The sequence below is a fragment of the Delphinus delphis genome, chromosome 17 (genome assembly GCF_949987515.2).
Source record: "Delphinus delphis chromosome 17, mDelDel1.2, whole genome shotgun sequence".
Taxonomy (NCBI): Eukaryota; Metazoa; Chordata; class Mammalia; order Artiodactyla; family Delphinidae; genus Delphinus; species Delphinus delphis.
Window position 1 is genome coordinate 73,624,413 of NC_082699.1, and position 21,687 is coordinate 73,646,099.

General features: G+C 48.9%; 1 long non-coding RNA gene across 4 annotated transcripts in view; it reads left to right on the plus strand.

The window, feature by feature from the left end:
* LOC132413289 (uncharacterized) overlaps positions 1 to 21,687 on the plus strand; it is a 445,109-nt gene that overhangs the window by 82,883 nt on the left and 340,539 nt on the right. The window contains exon 3 of one of the 4 annotated variants that reach the window (XR_011246238.1): positions 18,569 to 18,638. The exons of the other annotated variants lie outside the window; for them this stretch is intronic. This is a non-coding gene — a long non-coding RNA (uncharacterized lncRNA). The remainder of the gene's footprint in view (positions 1 to 18,568; positions 18,639 to 21,687) is intronic. 4 annotated transcript variants of the gene reach the window in all.

Genomic DNA, 21,687 nt, shown 5'->3' on the forward strand with positions numbered 1-21,687 from the left:
CTAGGTAATAATATGCATTTCATCTTCCGCCTTGGCCTCTTGGGTCATTTTCTCTGAAAGAAGCCAGCTGCCATGTTGGAAGGACACTCAAGCAGCTCTGAGGAGAGCTCACATGAAGAGAAACCAGCTTGGCAGTTCCGACTTGCTGGCCATGGGAGTGAGCCTCCTTGGAAGTGGATCTCCTAGCCTCAGTCCATAACTTAGAGGACTGGAGCTCCAGCCAACATCCGTTAGAGAGGACATCCTGTGAGAACTTGAGCCAGAACTGCCCAACCGACCTGCTCCTGCATCCTTGATGTACAGAACTGGGAGAGATAATAAACGGTTCCTGTTGTTTAAGCCACTAAATGTCAGGTTAGTTGTCACACAGCATTAGATACTTGATACAGTTCTCTTGCTGTCCTTCCTGTTGATAAAGATGTTCTGGTCTCTGAGGTAGGGGCAGACAGTAGAGATGCTGAAAATCTCCTGTCTTCGGGTTGGTGTTATTGTTCTGCTTCATAACAGCACTCAGTTCTCCACTTAGTAGAAATTCCTCTTGTGTTCTGGTAGATAATGGCACATTATTTCTGGTTTTCAGTATTATTGCACCTTTAATTCTCCTGGGTCTATTTTCATAAATATGTCAATGGGAAGGTGGATAAGGATGAATCAAGTGCTCTTATCTTGCTGTCCTCTTTTTTTAAAAAAATAAATTTATTTATTTATTTATTTTTGGCTGCGTTATGTCTTTGTTGCTGCACGCGAGCTTTCTCTAGTTGCGGTGAACGGGGGCTGCTCTTCATTGCGGTGTGCGGGCTTCTCGTTGTGGTGGTTTCTCTTGTTGCGGAACATGGGCTCGAGGCGTGCGGGCTTCAGTAGTTGTGGCACGCAGGCTCAGTAGTTGTGGCACACAGGCTTAGTTGCTCCGCGGCATGTGGGATCTTCCCGGACCAGGGCTCGAACCCGTGTCCTCTGCATTGGCAGGCAGATTCTTAACCACTGCGCCACCAGGGAAGCCCTCTTGCTGTTCTCTTAACCAGGAAATCAAAAATCTATAGCTGCTTCTAAATTTTTGATTATACATTCCATCAGTACACGTTTTGGAGCACATATCTTCAAAACATATTTTCTTTCTTGTTCCTTAATTTATTTATTAGTTACATGTGCCATTGTATTGTTTTATCATATAAGTTATAAAACATACAAAAATATACATTTTGAAAATATGAGATAAAAATAAATAGAAACAGAAGTTCTAACATTTTCTTTTTAATTCCAAATGGTTGTCTTGGGCACTGCTGGTAAATGTGTTCCTTCTCCCAATTTGGAGACCAGTGGTCTCCAATATGGTTAGCCTTTGTATTATCTGCATGATTTTTTAAAAATAAATTTATTTTTTTTAATTTATTTTATTTTTTGCTGCATTGGGTCTTTGTTGCTGTGCGTGGGCTTTCTCTAGTTGCAGTGAGTAGGGACTACTCTTTGTTGCGGTGCGCAGGCTTCTCACTGCAGTGGTTTCTCCTGTTGCAGAGCACGGGCTCTAGGTGCATGGGCTCAGTAGTTGTGGCTTGCAGGTTCTAGAACGCAGGCTCAGTAGTTGTGGCATACGGGCTTAGTTGTTCCGCGGCATGTGGGATCTTCCTGGACCAGGGCTTGAACCCATGTCCCCTGCATTGGCAGGCGGATTCTTAACCACTGCGCCACCAGGAAGCCCTCTGCATGAATTTTTAAAGGGCATAGGTTGTGCCTTAATTATCTCTTCCAAGATTATAGGATTACTGCTCCATTTATGCTTTTCACAATACAGAATAAATGAATGAATAAGTGAATGAATGAATACATGAATATGTGATTGGATGGAGGAATGACATCTGTGTTTCAGTATGATAATAGATGCAAGGAAAACAAAAACTGATATGTTAATTGAAATTTTAAAATTTTTTAAAAATTTAAAAAGTAAAATTAATTAAAAATAATATATATGTTAAGTAAGATGAGGCTTAAGCATACTCTCAGTGGTTAGGATTTAAACATGGGTATGCCTGCTTCCAAAACCATGTTCACCATTTAATCTCCCCCAAATTACAGAGCCCCTGTCTACTACATGCACTGAGAATCACCTCTGTGCCAGACACACCCTTGAAGGAAAGTTCCTCTATTTATTTCTAAGACAAACTGAGTTCTGTTTTCCCTACGCATCCCAACCCACACATTGACATACACAGGCCCCCAAGTCACACCACCGCGCACAACCGTTTTCTCCTTTTCCTTCAAGCTGTCTTCCAGGCCCGTCTCTCTGGCAAATAGCCATCTCCTGTGAAGACCTTTCCAGTGAGTACACATGCCGGGGAGGGTTTTCCTTAACTAGCTTGCCTCACCAGGACGCAGGCTGTCTGGATTTCTGTCTCCTCGCATTTCCTGGAGTGAGAACTTGTGACAGACACGATCATAACCAGCCTGTAGAGTCTATTTGTTCAGCTGGGCATCTCTTGACCGTGTCAGTCGACCTGGCTCTTCATCCCCATTTAGGTTCTGGGGAGACCTGGTGCGTTAGCATTAATGTTGCCGTTTCCCTCTGCAGCCTCATTCTCCACTCCGCTGGCTTTCCTGGCCTGGGGTTGTGCAAGGAACCGGGAACCCAGAAGAAGGCAAGGAAGGGGCAGTTTTATGAGAATATACAGCTTGGTTCTGTGTGTGTGCGTGTGTTTCTGCACATGCACGCACTCAGGGAGTAATGGGAGGATGCGCTTAGTTGGATTTAGAAGTCTTAGTTTGTTCTCTGGATTGTTTCACTGTTGCTGGACCTTGGCTGTGACAGCTCAGTTGGGACCAGTGGGTAGAAGTTCTTGGAGTTCTACTTGGAAACATACAATTACAATGTAGTATTATAGTAGACATGCCTTTGGTTGCCCTGAACCTTTGAACACTGGGGTGGGTTAGATTAGACCCCCAAATCTTCATGGCTTAAAACAATAAAAGTTATTTCTCATTTATGCTGTGTGTTCATCATGGGACATCTGGGGGCCTACCTCACTCTGGGACTCAGGCCGACAGACAGGCCACCATTTGCCAGTGGTCCTGGTGGAGGAAAGTGAAAGAGCAGGTGCATCCCACACTGCTAACAGTAAGCTTGTTATTCAGAAGTGTCACAATCTCTTCTCCTGTTTCAGTGGCCAAAGCAAGTCATATGGGCATGACTGTTTTCAAAGGGAACAAGGAAGTACAATGTTACCATGTGACCAGAAGGAAAGAGAACTATAATATATGTGAACATATATGTGCTAATGACCGTCAGCATATCCTTTCCTGATTTTGGAGAATTTTCTAGTTTCTGAATTCTACTTTTCTAAGATAGAAGTCAGAAATTCACTGTGATGGGCAGAATAACGGCCACCCAAAGATGTCCAGGTCCTACTCCCCAGAACCTGTGAATATGTCTTACATGGCAGAAGGGACTTTGCAGATATGATTACATGAAGGACCTTGAGATGGGGGGACGATCTGGGATTATCCAGGTGGCCCAACATCATTACAAGGATCCTTATAAGGAAAGAGGGAGGTGGGAGAAGCAGAGTCAGAGAAGGAGGTGTGAGGATGGGCACAAGGTTGCAGTGTTTGATGCAGAGAGCCTTGGGCCCAGGAATGCAAGCAGCTCTCAGGAGCTGGGGCCGTGGAGGCTTGTTCCAGGGGGAGGGTCTGCAGGGATCATTTCTCCCTACAGAGTAATGATGTGAGCAGATCTCTGTAAAAAGGCTGAATTGGGTTGTGAGATAATATAAGTCACTTTGCTTTTATGTTTACATTCAATCATTTCCTTCTTTTTACCTCATTTGAGAAATATTTGGATTATTTACCCATTAACGATATCCACAACCTACCACTGGCATATGTTATAGTGTATGAGAGATTCGCCCTAATACACTGGCTTCTGATTCTCAGCACAGTGCAGAGCTCATCAGGATTGGTGCTGCCCCCATTTGACGAGGATTCCAGTCTGTTTTGCTGTGTAACAAACATCCACAGAATCCCGGTGGGATAAAGCAATAGGCAATTATCCCCATGTTCATGGGTCTTCCTGTTGACTGTATCCATGGTATCTAGGCCGACCTGGGCTGGGATCACCTGGTGGCCCTGGTTTTCTGTAGGTCTGACTGCAGCTTGGGCTCAGGTCTGGGTCCTGGGCTGAAGGAACAGAAGCTCTCCCAGGTCATGGTAGACCACCAGAGCACAGAAGCAAGCCCACTGGCAGCCCAATCACATTTCGAGTCTCTGCTCCTGTCCTGACAGCTAATGCCCCATTGACTAGAGCAGGGCATGTAGTTAAGCCACAGCTGGAGTGTGGTAAGGGAGAAGGGATGCAGACACTGTTATTGGGGTGTGAAGAACTGGACCTAATTCAATCTACCACAATAGAGAAGAAAACATAGGTTTGGGGACATTAAGGTTGTTTTCCTGGATATCATAGAACTAAGTCTTTTGAGTCAAAGCTACTTCTCCACTCTACTCTACACTGTCACCAAGGCAGATCTCATGAAAACTTCCAGCAGGTAACCTTCTGGGCACTAATGTCTCATTTTGTCCTGGCCTTGTCTTTCTGCTCCTGGAGGTTTGTCTGTTTTCAAACCACAGTGTTTCAACAACTCAGCTCACCATTTATCCCTCGGGGGAACTCACTCTCTCTCTCTCTATCTCTCTCTCTCTCTCTCTCTCTCTCTCTCCCCCCGCCCCGCCGCCCCCATCAATTCCATCCCTGTTTCTGTAATGACATGTCTCTCTCCGGGTCTGTGTCTACTCATCTGTAAAGAGATCCAGTTCTCTGCTGCACGTGTAGGGTGGCAGCTCCCTGCAAGCAGAGGAATCTGGATCCTTCTGGTAGCAGTTTGCAGGCTGCTCCAGCCCTACCTCCATGCAGATCCTCTGTGCAGTGCTCCCCTGGTCCACGGGGTGGGGTGACAGCGCTGCCAGAAGTGCAAACCGTGTCTCAGGCATACTCAGAGCAGGGGACTGACCACAGGAAGGAGCTAGTTCTGCTTTGAGGGCCCTGGCCTGCTCAGACCCTGCATGGAGTACTGTGTTATAAGGGTGGTCCTATAAATCAGAAGCTTGTTTCTGGGTGGAGGTTCTGACATGATCATGGGGTCCAGAGGGGCTGAAGACTCTGACTTGCGTTTGGCGGGGCAAAGAGATTTGGTGGAGCGATGGCATGTCGGGTATTCATTTAACTCTTTTCAGTAAGCATTTCTTGAGCCCTAGCAATGCACCAGGACAGCTTCTGAGAACCGAGTTATAGAAGTGCCCAAATACAGACCCGGTCCTCGCGAGGCTTAGTTCCAGTGGGAGAGATGAGGGCATTGAGTAAGCAGTTACATTTTCTCCTTCGAGCTTGGCAAAAGCCATGCAAACAAGAGCGGGAGTGTTGGGGGGATTCTTAAGAGCTTTAGGGCCTTGTCTGAGAAAAGTAAGTCATTTTTTTTTCCTGTCTTGCTGCAAATAATGAATGGCTGTGTTGCACGGGAACCCTTAGTTCCAACTCTTTGTGTTTCTGTAGCGCGAAGGAAAGTCCTACTTTCCAAGAGGGAAAGGTTTGGGAGGAGCACGGCTGACATTCTTCTCCACGCCTACAACCCACTCGTTCCTTCACAGGGAAGGAAAAGTGCTTCCGATCCAATGAATGAATTTGGGGGAAGGAACTGAGTGGGAAGCAGAGTTCATGATGAGTTGTAGGACCTCCAAGGAGAATTGGAACCTGTTTGGACCTGAGGTTCAAGGAAGGGAAGTGACTTGGCTTCCTTTGTCCTTGTGTGTGGCAGAGACAAGAGGCGAACCCATCTCTCCTGATTCCCTGGATGGGCAAAAAGGGAAAGGCTGGGATGGTTAGTGGCCGTGGTAATGATGGTGAGACAGGTGGGCACAGACCAGGCAGAGTCGAGGAGATGCGGAGGCTCTGAGGGGTGAGGGACAGGAATTCAGAGATGGTTCCAATGGGGACCTGAGGGAGGAGGGGCTGGGAGTGCAGGTTCCCAGCTCAGGTAAACGTGTGGAACACCTGTGGCCTCGAGAGGGAGCCATGATCACTCAGTTTTGCAGTTGGAGGAGTCATGACACTGGACTTGGGTTCTCCCTGAGCAGCTGTGCAAATAGGAAGACTCTTGAACAGAATTTACAAAGTGGTGGTCTTCAGGCTGAATCTAGCTTGTTGATGTGTTTTGTTTTACCCAGACAAAATTTAAAGCTGTGAATTAGCTGAAGGAAAAAAAAAAAAAGTGGAGGATTATAAGTCAAAATCTGAATTTTGATTTATTTTCTTTAGAAGAAAAGACTGGGGAATCCTTGGGCCCACACTCCTGATTGGCAATCATCTCTTGAAGCTGATTGGGGGTCATCCCCTTTCGCTGGGGCTGGAGCTCCCAGTTTGCCACTGTCCTCATGGATCTGTCTGTTTCACAGACTCATTCAGCTTCTCTTCCAGGGTACCTGCCTGGATCCGGTGGGCATTTGGGTTGGCAGCCCCCGTTCCACCTTGAATGTTGGGTTTAAACTCTCCTGGGTTAGAGATGCTTTTGAGATTTTATTAAGTTAAAGACCTCTCCAGAGAGATGTGCTTTGCACTTGAAACTTTTGCATAAAATTACAAGTGGTTTCCAGACCCTCTAAAGCCGTTTAGAACCTGGTTCCCAGGTTAAAAACCCCTGCTTTGAAAAAAGGATTGCCCAGTTTCTTTGAAACTGCAGAAGCATTTCACAGCTTATAAAGCGTGCCCCCTGCAGAGCTTGTGGTGTCCCCTCTCTTAATTCCCGTAGCACCTTCTTCCACACCCTCTGTAGGCAAGTGCAGGGGTCATCCAGCCTCCTTTACAGATGAAGAGAGAGGTCCGGGGACGCTGAGTGACTTAAGCAGAGCTGCACAGGCGGGATCTGTAGGGGCTGGCACTCAGCTCACCCCACGATTCCAGCTTTAGTCTTCCTTTCCTTCCATTTGCCAGTCGGTTATAAATAGCTCAAAGAAGATTTTATTTCCAGCTTCGAAGTGACATGTGCTGTCAGCAACACCACAAAATACTTCATTGATGTTTTTAAGGGGGTAGGGAAGAGGAAATAAAATTGCTTATTTGCCCAAAGCAATGTTCAGTGAAGTGAAATCCGTTGACTCCCCATGGGACGCTCTGCTTTTCCCAAGTGAATGGATTTTCAAATTTGGAACACAGGTGGCCTTCAGGCTGAATGGCCGCAGCCCGCCTCTCTCTGATTAATATGATCAATGCCACACTTGAGGGAGGGCTAGGAGTCGGGGACACGCCCACCCCTCTGGCCTGGGGAAAACCATGTGCACAGGAGCAGGGGGGCCGTTCCCAGCTGCTTTGGGGGCCTTGTCTGGAAAGGGTAAGCCGTTGTTCTCCTGTCTTGCTGCACGCACGCACGTCAGGGTGAAGGCAGGAGGGAGAAGGCGTTTCTCTTCACGCTGAGCTTTCCCAGCACAGGAGGAGATTACAGCCAAACCTTTGCAATCACAGAGAAGGGTTTGTGTAAGACGATGTGGTGACACCGGGTGATTTTTGATGATATAACAGCCAGGGGATCCAGGGATAAGCAACAGGGCTGAGCACCAACATAGACAAGGGAAGGAAAGTAACCCAGGATTATTATATAAGTAACCCTGAGACACAAAACCTGGTGTGGAAGGCTGGTAAATGAAGAAGGATGTCCGGGGCTCGTTAGTAGCGGAAGAAGCTCTTCCTTGGCCTGGAGAGTTAGGCAGTGCTTTACATACTCTGCAACTCGTGAGCTGCTTCTCCAAGGCTCTTCGGAACGAAATTCATTCTTATTGCACCCATTCGGTGGATGAGATAATTGGGGCGCGAAGAGGCTCAGTCATTTGCTCGAGGTCACACAGTGGTGTGTGGTTGGGTCTGACAGTTTCGCCCCAGAGTTTCTCTTTAACCTCGTTGCCTTATTGCCTCAGCGAGCAGAGACTGAAATAGAGAAAGCTCCCATCCCCAGAGGAAAAAGGAACCCGGGAGAGAGAAAGAGGCAGAAACAGGCTGTCGGCCGCAGTGTCTGGCCCTGAGAGGGCTCAGGTCGCCTGTCTGAGAAAGAGAAACAAACCCCTGGAAAGAGGAAGGGGCAATGAGACCCCCACTGAGGGCTGACCCTGGGTCTGATCCCTTTGGACTCTCCAAAGGGAGAGAAATGAGAGCTGATTCATGTCCTGACCTTTTAACACTACTCTGAAAGAGGGTGGTGACCTTACTTATCTTATTCACAGCTGTGTCCCCACGGGCTCCTCACAGGTGCTCAGAAAAGCCTTGTGGAATGAATGTGGAAAGTAACTGGCCCAATGTCAGCCACCATTATTTAAACTTAGGTCTGTTTGTGCTGAGAGTAAGCTGGACGTACTCATCTCTGTGCATTCAAGGCGGTGAGAACCGATGGAATTTAGGTCCCCGTGCCCTGGTGGAGCAGCTCGCTGGGAACCAGCCCTGCGTCACCCGTCAGAGTTTGGGGAGAAGTTCACCGCATTTATTATCAACTCAACTCAGTGTGCATCTACTGGGCTCCGACCACGTGCCCAGCGTTGTATTTGGTGTCTGAATAACACTGAAGAAATAGAAGACAGGCATCATCTCAGCCTTTGAGAAGTTTCTCCTGTAGACATGGAGGTAAAGTGAATATCTCAAGGCATCTTATTCTCTTTCTTCAAATGTGAAACGAGGAACTTGTTTTTACCAGATGTGTCTTCTTACTACGCTGTAAGCTCCTCCCAAAACTGACCCTGAGGCAAGACTTTGGGTGCAGTTTGTTTATTATGGATGTGGTCCCAGGAAGAGATGAGAGTGGGATGGGTCCTGGGGAAGGAAGGAAAGCCACAAAGAATGTATTGATGAAGGGCTACTGTAGCAGGTGGCTGGAAGTCCATCTCACTGGGGACCTCTGGGAGACAGTTTCGGACACACCCCAGAACTGTCCTGCTGCAGGTCGAGGAAGCCGGGGTCTTCATCCACCAACCCCACCCCTGGGGTCTTCATTTACCAACTCTATCCGTGGTTGGTTCCATGGTTGCTCCTGGATCACTGAGTCCCTGGCCTGTCCAGCCTGCCCTTTGGCCAGAGCACATCCTTAGGTAGAGAGATGCAGGGAGCATGGCAAGTCCAGGGAGTCAGTAGGAGGCCCCTGGGTAGGCTGAGCAGATCACAGGGCAGGGACCCAGCAACACTTGTGTCTGTGACAGGAACCATCCCCACTTTACCCACCTCTGTATCTTCATGTAGGAAGTGCTGGGTGCATTCGTGGTGAATGGGTAAATGAATGAATTCTCCCTCTAATTCTGACTTTCCCCATTTCGATGGCCTCTGGAACAACACTGACCACCGGATAACAGAATATCCCGTAGTGCTGTCCTGCAGCAGTGCAGACCAAAGGTGATGGAGGAGTTGGACAAAGCGGGACTCAGCACCAGCTGGAGAGGCCAGGAGGCTGTCTGTGGGGATGGGCCTGAGCCAGGCTGTGAAGGACGGGTGGGGCTTCCAGAAGGGCTAGAGGGAGGCACAGTCCTGGGCACGCAGAGAGGCAGGAAAGAGCGCGCCATCCAGGGCGGAACTTTCAAGGCCGCACTGGCTCTGATCCCCCGCGGCCCAGGCCTCAGCCTCCTCTTGCGGATGGCAGTCTGCAGCGGGCACCGCAGGCCGGAGCTGCCCCGCGAACGCCATCTGTCCTGCCCTTGGTGCTCCAGCTTCTGGCCCTGGCTCCTCTCGCCCTTGATTTGGGGCCCGAGCGTGAGTCTGGAGACTTTCCACGTGGCCTCCAAGCCTGGCTTTGCTCTTACTGGTTGAATGGTCCTGGGGAGGTTCAAGGATCACGCTGAACCCTATCTGTAAAACGAGATCATACTGGCATGACACCTCTCTTTGTGGTGTTGCGAAACCAGCTAATGCACCTGACGGGCTTCGACAGGGCGTGGCCCGCAGCGCGCGCTGCGGGAGGGTTTGCTATGACTGCTGCTCAATCAGGATCCGGTTTCTCGCCGCCCTCCGACCCCCACGCCCGGGGTGCTGAGGGCATCCGGAGGGGCATGCGCAGTTCTCGGCACATCGTAGGTACTTCGATGGCACTTGTTATTGGGATTTTTATTTATTTTTTAATAAATTTATTTACTTATTTATTTACTTTTGGCTGTGTTGGGTCTCCGTTTCTGTGCGAGGGCTTTCTCTAGTTGCGGCAAGCGGGGGCCACTCTTCATCGCGGTGCGCGGGCCTCTCACTGTCGCGGCCTCTCGTTGCGGAGCACAGGCTCCAGACGCGCAGGCTCAGTAGTTGTGGCGCACGGCCCCAATTGCTCCGCGGCATGTGGGATCTTCCCAGACCAGGGCTCGAACCCGTGTCCCCTGCACTGGCAGGCAGATTCTCAACCACTGCGCCACCAGGGAAGCCCTGGAATTTATTTTTATTTCACAGATGCTTCTCACTGTGTCTGAGGCCTGACCTTGGTTTCCCAGTGATCACTCCGCCTTTCCCCCACCCCTCACCCGCCTCCCACGCCCCACCGGTTAGCAGCTCCCCCCACACCGCGCCGCTCAGCCTCAGGTGCTGGTACCCGGGCACCGAGGCGCGTGTGGAGGGTGAGGAGGAAGGGGGCGCGGGTGGGGAGGATGTCCTCCGACCTGCGGTGGTGAGAGGGCCGGTGCTTCGCTTTCTCCCGCTGTGTGACCCGAGCAAGTTACCCACCTCGCTGAGCCTCAGGTCTGCTGCGAATCTGGAAAGGGGTCAGTTGTACCTATTGCCTGGGGCTGCTGGGAGAATTAAATGAAAGTGACAAGCCCCGTTTCTGTCCCCGCCCCCTCAATTTCTTCCATTTCTGGGAGAAAGAAGAGGAGGAGAGAGAGGAAGCTGGGAACTCGGGGCGAAAGGAGGCAGTTGGTGTTGGGGACTCGGTTCCGGGGCTGCCTCTCCTCACTGTGATCTTGGGAAAGTTGTTTTACTGCCCCCAGTGCGGTTCCTTGTTTGAAACATGGATCTAATCATGCCTGGCTTGTGATTTTCTTGCAGGATTGGGATGGAGATCAAAGCTCCAGTGCGTGAGAGGATGGCTTATAAAATGTAATGCTGGGTGCACATGTCAGGTTGTTGTTGTTGCTATAGATATCTTTTTTTTTTTTTTTTTTTGGTCCAGCAACCTTCCCCTTTCTTTTCAGTAATATCATCCTGCTTTTCCTTCACACAACCTCCCCTCCTTGTTCTCAGTTCCCAAGATTTGGCTAGGCTACTCTCACTCTCCCGGTTTCAGGAGGGACCTGGCTGGTTGTTAAATTCCGTTTCTCTGGACTTAACAATTGATTTAGGGATGGGCAGGGGTCAGTCTGATGAAATGCAATCCTATGCTGGAATAATCAGGAGGGGGGATTTTCTGCTGTGATTATAAGATGCAAGGATCTTGTATGGCGGTAGTTTAAGGTGTCGGCTAGTCTAGCCGTGTGGGCTCTGGAATCAAATTAGATTCTTGTTTCAACTCTGTCATTTATTAGCCATGTGACTTTGGGTGAGTTACTTAACCTCTCAGTGACTCAACTTTGCCATCTATGAAAAGAGATTAAAATATCACCCACCTTGTGGCATTGTTGAGAGTTTTATTTTTTTTAATTTATTTATTTTTGGCTGCATGGGTCTTCATTGCTGCACGTGGGCTTTCTCTAGTTGCAGTGAGTGGGGGCTACTCTTCTTTGCAGTGTGTGGGCTTCTCATTGCGGTGGCTCCTTTTGTTGCGGAGCACAGGCTCTAGGCACGTGGGCTCAGTAGTTGTGGCATGTGGGCTCAGTAGTTGTGGCCCACAGACTCTAGGGCGCAGACTCGCTAGTTGTGGCACATGGGCTTAGTTGCTCTGTGGCATGTGGGATCTTCCTGGATGAGGAATCGAACCCGTGTCCCCTGCATTGGCAGGCGGATTCTTAACCACTGCACCACCAGGGAAGTCCATGTTGAGAGTTTTAAATGACTGAATATTTAAGAAATATTTAGAATATTGTCAGGACTGAGTAGGCACTTAATAGATATTAGCTAATATCTGTTGTTAGGTTAACTTGGAACTGCCAACAGTCACCATGAGAAGAGAGTCTGTCTGACATTGAAGTCAGTACAGGTTTATGACATGAGGAGACTGAGTCCTGATGTTATCACTTGAGCACCTGGATCCATCCATACCTGAAGCCAACCATCTCTAGAATTTCTTATTTAAGCTGATTAGATTTCATTTTCTATTACTTGCAACTGAAAGAGTCTTAACTCTTGTAACTATTATTCCCACATAAAAAAGACTGATTGTTGCTAGCACATTAGAACTTTCTGTGATTCTCCTTCCGCTTCAGGCTAAAGTTCCAATTCCTTGGCTAAACCTCCGAGAGTTGATGACCTAGCCCCTGCCTAACTCATTGGCCTCGCTTTTCTCTGTATACACTTGTCCTCTACTTTCCCACCTTTCCAAACTTGCGGAGCCCTAAGTCCATCCTGCTCCCTCTTCCTCTGTGACTTTGCACATGCAGTTTCCATTCCTGGGAATGCCCTTCCCTACTGGTTGCCTCTTTCTCACGTGCTTTGAGACGCTCTCACCAACTCTTCTGAGAATTTCCCCTACTATATCTTTGCATAACAGGCGCTTTTTCCAGCAAGGATCTTCACCCTTATCCCAACACTGAGATTTCCTTGAGGGCGGGGACCATTTAGATAGGAATAATTAGTGCTACATCCCCAGGGTCTGGCACACAGCCTACTGCATAGAAAATGCTCAGTGTGCATTCATGGATGGACTCAAAACCACCCATGAGAGTGGGAATGAGAGATGAAAGACAAAAGCAGAGTGACAGCATTTTGATATGCTAAGAGCCCCTAATGTGATTTGTTAAACAACCCAAGCCTTTAGGGTACCAGAGGAGGCAGCCAGATCAGAAGCTCTGCAGCTGAGGTTCCTGTTGGATATTCGCTCCTGGCTGGTTTGGCCATGTCACTGACAGTGAAGCCAGCTTCCACGTGACAGGTGCTTCATTTAATAAAACCCCCAGGCTCGTATCAGCCCTGACATGTCCAGGGAATAAGACGGCAAGTTAGAGAGATGGAAACTCTACTGCAAGCCAAGATTTAAAAGGTCCTTGTAGCCCTTTTTTATGGAGTTTGGGTTTCCCTTTAACTCTTCAGTGAGAATGGGATGGCTTGCCGGCCCTAAATACTAATGAATTTTGGGCTGTGTTCTGCCTCCTGGCAGTCAGTGCTTAATAAATGTTCCCATCTTTCTACAGGGAGCTCTCTCTCTCTGCTAATTGCTGTCAGCATCCATCATGATCACCGAGAGAGCAGTAACCCAGCCAGAGGGGCCTTGGAGCCGAGCTGAGCTCCATCGCCAGGAAGCAAGGGGGCCATAAGGGGCTGTACCTGCTGTACATGTCCGCTGGGAGGCGCCAAGGAGGCACATGCGCAGCAGGAGTCTGAACCAGCAGTTCACAGGCTGGGCACCTTGGAGCCGCTTGCTCTGGGAGAGGCCTGAGCGACCACCATGGGAACCTGGGGGTGGCTGAGCTACGGGCACCAGATTCCATCAGCCTCTTAATCAGACCAGCCTGCCTTTATCTCTTTTATACCTCAGACCAGCCCTAAAGATTTTGTCAAAGGAGTTCTGCTTATTTGGAAAGAAAATTTGAAAACCGCAGATCTAGTCCAATTCAGACCTTTAACAGGTGAACAGACACAGTCTGGGGGCCAAGGAGTGGTGAGGAGGGAGGTGCCACAAGGTCAAAGAGAAAGTCAGGTTCAGATCTGGGACATGAACCTGGTCTCCTGATCGCACAGACAGCATTTCTGGGGTTTTGTTTGTTTTTAATTTTCCACATCCCACGTCCATCTGTTTGATACTTTCACGAATGCACAAGCGCCAGCCCCTGTGTGTCAACCTTAGAGATTGTAAGTGAGGGAGAGTGAGGGGGATTGAGCGTCCAGAGGGCAGGGCAAGCGACACATGCTGGTCATTGGTCGGGAACGTCACCGACTTACTCTCATTTGTTTAGTGAACTTTCGCTGATTGCATGTTATACGCGGAAGGGCCAGGCAAAACATCACACGGGTCCTGATGTATGAGAGCCTATGGGCCAGAGAAGGAAGGATGAGAAAACAAACAAGTGAACAGAAATAAAATAACTACAATCTTTGTTTCATGTGATGAAAGAAACAATGTTTTGTGATGGAGTGTAAGGGCGGGCCAGAGTGGTGGGTACTTCACAGGGTGGTCACGGCAAGACTTCTTCTGAGGAGGGGCCGTTTGAGTTGGGGCCTGAGAGTAAGGAGTCAGGCAATTCAGAGCAGGGAAAAGTGTTTTGGCAGCGGCCTCCAGGCAGATCCAGTGCCATCCAGGAGGAGCACGTGTAACCCACTGGCCTCTGCGTTCCTCGACCTCTTCCCCTCAGTGATTTGCCCCAGGCATCTCCGGCCATTCAGCCCGGGGCCATCTCTGGAAACTCCACTGAGAAGATCATGCTCTCTGGCCACCACTGCCCACTAGGTGTCCCAGCACCAAAATGGCATTAATTAGAAGCAATCAGATTAGGAGTCCTTCCTGCCTCTGCTTTTGCTCTCTCTCCATCTCCTCCTGTTTCAGTGGGTGACGCTTCCTGCTTCTATCAAAGGGACACTCCCACCTGTGGTCTGCGTTACAGGGTCAGACCTGGGACATGATTCCTCTACTGGGATGATGCATGTTCTAACACTAATACTTCCGCCTTTACCACTGCCCCACTAGCTTCGGGTGCTTTCCTCTGCTCTCCATCATAGGATCACATCCTCAATGTCCTTTGACCTCCCTCATCATCCATTCCCTCTTCTGCCACCACCGTTTGGGCTGAATATGACCCCGTCCTCCGCTACAGCAACTGCTCTGTCAGGTCACCATCAACCTCCAAGCTGGCGAGTTCGAGGGTCTCTTCCGTGTCATCACATCTGTCTCCTAGTCACACGTCACGTGCCCGGCTCCTCTGGCTTCTTGAAACTGCTTTAGCTTCGCTCCCACAGCTTCCTCCAGCTCCCACCCCTCCCTCCCAGGCCGTCTTCACACAGTGTTCTCTGCTGGATGCCCTCCCCTGCTCTGGGTCTGAACGTTGGATCAGCTCTGGGTCCCTTTTGCTTCTTTACCTGCACTCTGTCCTTAGGTGACCTCATCCACTTCCATGGCTTTAAATACCATCTTCATGATAATGACTTCCAAATTTATATCTCCAGCACTAACACCGTGAAGCTGCAGACTCATATATCCTGTGACTTGACATCTCCACTTAGATGACTAATGAGCATCTCAACTTAATACATCAAAGAAAGTCTTAATTTTCTCACCTTACCTCCAAAGTTGCTCCTCCTTTACTCTTCGCCATCTTGGTAAATGTCACCACCTTCTCCCCAGTCACTCAAGCCCCAGTCCCGGGAATCACCTTTAATTCATCTAAGCACTTCACCCCACATCCAGCCCACAAGTGAGCCCTGTGGGTGCTCTCCTTAAGAGAGATTCTGAGTCTGTTCACTTCTCTCCAGCTCCCCTTCTGCTGCAAATGCCCCAGACTCCACCATTTCTCCCTCAGCTGTTACGGCAGTCTCCCAACTGGTCTCTATGTCGCCAGCATTGCTTCCTAGAATCTGTTCTTTATATAGCATACTGAGTGCTCTTTGAAAACTGTAAATCAGATCTCGTCGCTCATCAACTTAAGGACCTTCAAAAATTCCCACTTGCATTTAAATTTAAACTATTTGCCACGCCAAACAAATCATTCTATGAGCTGGCCCCCGCCTGGCTTTGACTACATCTCATACTGCACTTGACTCCTCTCAGCGTATTTTGTCCACTCTGGCCTTCGCCCTTCCTACTGTCTCTTCCTTCCTTCCTTCCCTCTCTTCCTCCCTCCCTCGTTTCCTCCCTCCCCCCTCCCCCCATCCTTCTCTAAGCATCAAGTCCATTTCTGCCTGAGAGCCTGTGTTAGTTTTCTCTTGCTGTGTAACAAATGGGCAGAAACTTACCAGCATGTGTAGTGGCTCCAAAAAGTTGGCAGTCTCTCTCTTCTTGTTCCCAGTTTGCCGTGGGGAATCAGCCGTTTCGGGCGTGTGGGGTGGGGAGCAGGGGACGGCTTAACAGAGGGACCTGACAGGGAGCCGGATAAAGCCATCCAGAACCTTTTTCCTGCACCAGCCTCTTCAGCAGAAGTCACACTCTATGACTAATCAGGAGCCGGAAGTCCTAAGGCTGCAGAGGACAAAAGGAAATATAAATGTTACATAAAGATAATAGCACCGATCTGAAGGCTGTGTGGTGAGGAGTCGCTCTTACCCTGTAATTGTCACCAGGCTGTGTCAGCGCCAGGGGCAGGGAGTCACTTTGGACGGCCTGACGGGAGGGGGGATGCTATGTCTCTGGGGATGCTTGCATATGGGTCAGTCTGGAAATGGAGACAGGGCCAAATTCTTCTTCTGCCAGCACAGCTCCGTGCTGGCTGCTGGTGGGGCAGGATGGAAAGGGAGGCCAGCCTCCACCTGGTGCCCTCTGTGGTCAGGTAAGGTGCTGGGCATGCTACCCAGCTCAGCACCCGCCGTGCCGGACTTGCAGTCTTGTGATAAGACCAGCTCTCGCTGACCATTGATCTGGAAAATGTTTCTTCTCCCCTTCTCCTTGGATAAGCCCTATGGATCCTTTCAGCCTTGACTCGGATAATACACCCTCCAAAAAGCTTTTCCTGATTTCTCTTCTCCAGACTGCAAGAAGTGTCCCTCCACCCTCCCTTAGCCTCTAGAACTTCCTTTCTTACTACAGTAGAGTTTGCTGCTTATATTTTCTGAGCTTTTGCAGGCCAAGGACTCTGTCTTTCTTTTTTCCATCTCTATTGTATCAACACCAAGCACATTGTTTGGCAATTAGCAAGTGCTCAGTTTGTGCTAATGTAATGAGTCTCTAATGTGACTCTCATGGAAATCCTGACATCCAGCTTGTTGAATCAACATTGTAACTCTCACATTTCAAATGAAGAAACTGGACACGGTAGCAGTGACATAACTTGCCCAAGGACACAGTGCTAGTGAACCATAGAGCTTGGTTTTGAACCGTCATCATTATTATATTGATAGTTTTGATTTGCTGAGCACCTACTACGTGTCAGGCACCATACTTCGTTCTTCACATGCATTATCTCTTATCCATCCTCATGTTAATCCCGGAAGTTATATATTATCCCCATGGTATGGATGGAAAAACTGAGGCTCAGCGAGACTTATTACCTTTTCGAGGTTATACAGATAGTGTAGTGGTGAGACAGGTTGGGATCCAGGTGTGTCTGCTACCAAAACCCATGGTCCTTTTGCTGTACCATGCTTTCTCCTAATCTACTAATAGAAGGCAAGATGGATGCAAAAAGGGAGCAGTCGAAGATGTGGTTGATGGATTCAGAGTGTGATGGTTGAATGTCCTCAAAGTCAATGTGAAGTATGAAGACAGAGCATCGTATAATCTTTGCTGGCAGGCACTTGACTGTAGCTTAAGCAATGATAGAAGATCATTAGAAGAAAGGATGTGCTCCCAGAGGAGGATAGATGATCACCACAAGAAAAAAACTGTGATTCAGAGGAGCAAAATTGGTCAGTGAGTAGCGCCAAGAGACATAATGCTTTGGGGAGTGAGTGTGAGTGCCATCTTGCTGTTGTTGTTTCTTGCTGACTTTCTCTGCTGGAGTTTGGACTACAGAGGGCAGAGTCTTTACTGGTGCATCCCCAGCATACAGCACATGAATGGCACGTAGTAGACACTCAATAAAGAAGTCTAGGCCTTCCCTGGTGGCGCAGCGGTTGAGAGTCTGCCTGCCGATGCAGGGGACACGGGTTCGTGCCCCAGTCTGGGAAGATCCCACATGCCGCGGAGCGGCTGGGCCCGTGAGCCGTGGCCTCTGAGCCTGCGCGTCCGGAGACTGTGCTCCATAACGGGTGAGGCCACAGCAGTGAGAGGCCCGTGTACCCCCCCCCAAAAAAAAAGAGAGAAGAGCTTTACCAAGGATCACTGACTTACAGTAAACTGAACATATTTAAAGCATACAGTTTGATTAGTTTTGATATATGTATGAAACTATCATCAACTGTATGAAACATTTGTTTTTATTGAAGTGTAGTTGATTTACCGTGTTGCGTCACCCTTCTGTACAGCAGTGACTCAGTTTTACACATATGTACATTCTTTTTCATTGTGCTTTATCCCAGGAGATTGGATATAGTTCCCTGTGCCATACAGTAGGATATTGTTGTTTGTCCATTCAAGATAAGAAACATTTTCATCACCTCCAGAAGTTTCCTCACGCCCCTTTGTGATTTTTCTCTCCTGTCCTTCTCGCTCTCTTGTCCCCTTTCAACCACTGATTTGCTTCCTGTCACTATACATTAGTTTATATTTCCTGGATTTTTATATAAACAAATCACACAGTATGTACTCTTTCTTGCTTGGCTTTTGTCATGGGGCATAATTACTTTGAGATTCATCGAAATTGTTGAGTGTATCATTAGTTCATTACTATTCATTGCTGAGTGGTATTCTATTGTATGCAGGTACCCTAATTTGTTTATCCATTCAACTGTTGATGAACTTGTGGATTGTTTCCAGTTTTCAGCTACGCAGGTAAGGTTTCCATGAATATTCATAGATAAGTCTTTGTAGGAACATATGCTTTTGCTTCTCTTGGGTAAATACCCAGGAGTGGAATGGCTGGACCATGTGGTGGGTATAACTGTTTTCCAAAGCGCTTGTACCATTTTACAGTATATTAAAGTTCCAGTTCCTCCACATTTTCACCAACCCTTGGTGTGGTCAATTTTCAAAATTTTCTCCATTTGAATAAGTGTGTCAGGGTATCTCATTGTGTTGTTCATTTGCATTTCCCCAACGAGTAACGATGAGGCACTGCAAATATGGGGAGATCTTAGGTCCTTGATAAAGTCATTGAACTGTGACTTAACCAGTTCTGGAAAACCCATGCTGAGATTCTTTTATGTGAGCGGATAAGTCTTCTGCATTGCCTAAGCCGTTCTGAGTCTGTCCCTTACAGGAGACAGCATTGTCCCTGGTTTTCTAGGTTGACCAGCCTCCTTCCCTAGAAGCTCGAGGGGGTGGAAGTAGCACTCGCCTTCAGCCCCAGAAGGGCTCCCGGATGAAATGGTCATTGTGGCAAGGGCAGTTTCTCAAATCGTGATATCCCTTTTGTAGCTCTTTCACACGTACTGTGCCTTTATTCGTCTTTACTCTAAGCCCCCAAGATCGTGGCATTATCTCTGTCTTACAGATGAAGAAACTGATATTTCATTCAAATTGAAGTGTAACGGCTTTGAGATTACAGCTTCGATATGACTCCCACTAGGATGTTCTGTTGGTGCAGCAACCAAAACCCTGATAGTGGAATTTCAGGTGTGAACCTGCAGAGGAGATGGAATTTGAGGGGAATTGGGACTATTTGTGCATCCCTGAGAAAAACCGTCAAGGACACTGTGTACTGTGCTATATAGGTAGACCTGGGGCCAGGAATCATGGAGATTTTCCTGGCTTCTTGGAGAATGATGTTTTTTAATTTTTTTGAATAGTGTATAATTTCACAGAAAGCTCGAGGGTCTGGAGCAGAAGAGAGGTTGCCTCTGCTTTGGGGAGAAGTGGTCCAGTCCGACAATCTCTCCATTGTTGTGAGGATATTTCTAGCACCCGTGAAGGGGCTTTGGGGAAAGGGGTTCCTCAGTTGCAAACCTTGAAACAAGCACTTGTGTGCAGGTGGTTTTTGGAGGATGTGCTCTCAGGAGATGCCAGAGAAGGAATGGGGATGCAAGCAGGACCGGGAATGGGAGAGGAACAGAGCCAAGGTGCCATTTCAGCAAAGTCCTGAGGAGGACACCACAGCCTGAGCCTTCAGGGAGCTCTGAAGCCCAGCTGTGCCTCAGCCTGGAGGGTCACGCCCAGAAGCAGGGGGGCTGGGTCATTCTCCAGCACCCAGGGTCACTGGCTGAGGACCTCCAGCAGGGGCTGCTTCCCACTGCCCTTGAGCATGGGGCAAAGTGCTTCAGAGCCCCGAGAAGAGTCCTCTTGTGAAAAGTTTCAGGTTTGGCGTTGAAACAAAAAGTCCACAGAAGGGGGAAGGGGGAGGGTACACTCAAAAGAGATCTGCAGAGTCTGGCCACAGAGGAGGACTCCCCTCTCCTCTGGGTGGGTCAGAAAACTCTACTCCCCTTCTGGTGTGAGGTGCAAAATAAATTGAAAGAAGCACAGACCTAGAAGGCAAAGATCAGTGTTTGAGTCGTGGCTCTCTTATTCATGACACATACACCTGCGCAGAGTAATTAATCTGAGCCTCAGCTCCTCACCTGTAAAATGAGGACAAGCGCGTTCACCTGCCGGGCTGCTGGGAGCGTTAAATCAGATCGAGAGCTGTGTAAACCATTGCTTAAACTTTGGGTGTCAATGTTTTCTAAACAGAGGACATCCTGTGATGCTGGTGACCGTTTCCGGGGGAGCTCCTGGGTGAAGGAATGTGTCCTGATTTGGGGGAGACCCAGACAAGCACAGGGTATTGGTGAGAGGAAATGCAGAACAGCTCCTGTGTTCCAGAGGATAGTATTTTGTTGAATCTTCTCAAAAATCCTATGGTTATTACTGCTTCTCTTTTATAGATATAGAAACCGCGGCTCAGCGTGTTCTGGGTATTTTCCCTCCTCTCCCGGAGCTGAGCTGGATGGACTGCTTCCATGGGTCCCTTGCCCCTTGGTTGGGCGTGTCATGGGGGGGCACCAGGAGATGGGAGATGGAAGGAGAGGAAGCTTCTGGTGTTTCTGCTGCGGGTTGCCTGCCTCCCTCTACTGAAGGCTGCAGCTCCTGTCCACACAGAAGCTATTCCCGTCCACCCTTCAAGCTTTGGGCTGGTCAGGGTTCCCCTCCCGTTACTGGTCCTTTAGCTCTCCTCCAATGCTGCCCTTCCCGTCTGAATAGTTGTCTGTTAAACTCTCCCCATGGTACTCATTCTGAGTGTGCTACCCATTTCCTGTCAGAATGCAGAAACCAAGTAATTGGCCCAAGGTCACACGTCTAGAAGTGATGGGGTTGGGATTGGAGTTCAATCTCACTTGAAGCTCATGTTTCTTTCCACGACATCATGGGATTTGTGGCTGTGCTCTTCTTGGACAGCCATCAGCAGGCTGATTAGCTGGAGAAGACTGCCATCCCCAGGGGTCTCCTATTCTTGTCTACATCTGACATGTCCTTAGGTCCAATCAGAGCAGGAAAAATCATCATTCAGGGGAAAAGAGAGAAGGCCTCAATGGGATGCGGTGAGTATGACAGATGGCCTGCCACTCAGGGTCTGTCCGTGTCTCATCTGTAAAGCACACTCCTTCCTGAGAAAGCTGCTGAGTTCTGAGATGGGAATTCCCGCGGGTCCACCCAGGGTCGGCCAGCTGTGGGCATCATCAGCCGTAATAGACGAAGGGCCCGCACAGCCAGCTGACCTTTGCAGTGACAGCCCTTCAGTCAGTGCGGGACCCCCCTCCCCCCGTCCACCTGGCCTCCCTATCTTGTGTGGGTGTCCTGCGCTGGGGCACTACCAATAGACAGAGCCCTGGCCGAGGGAGCTCGACCCACGAAGGGAAGCCCAGGGAAGGACATGAAAGGGGCCATGCTGAGCATCTGGTGGAGA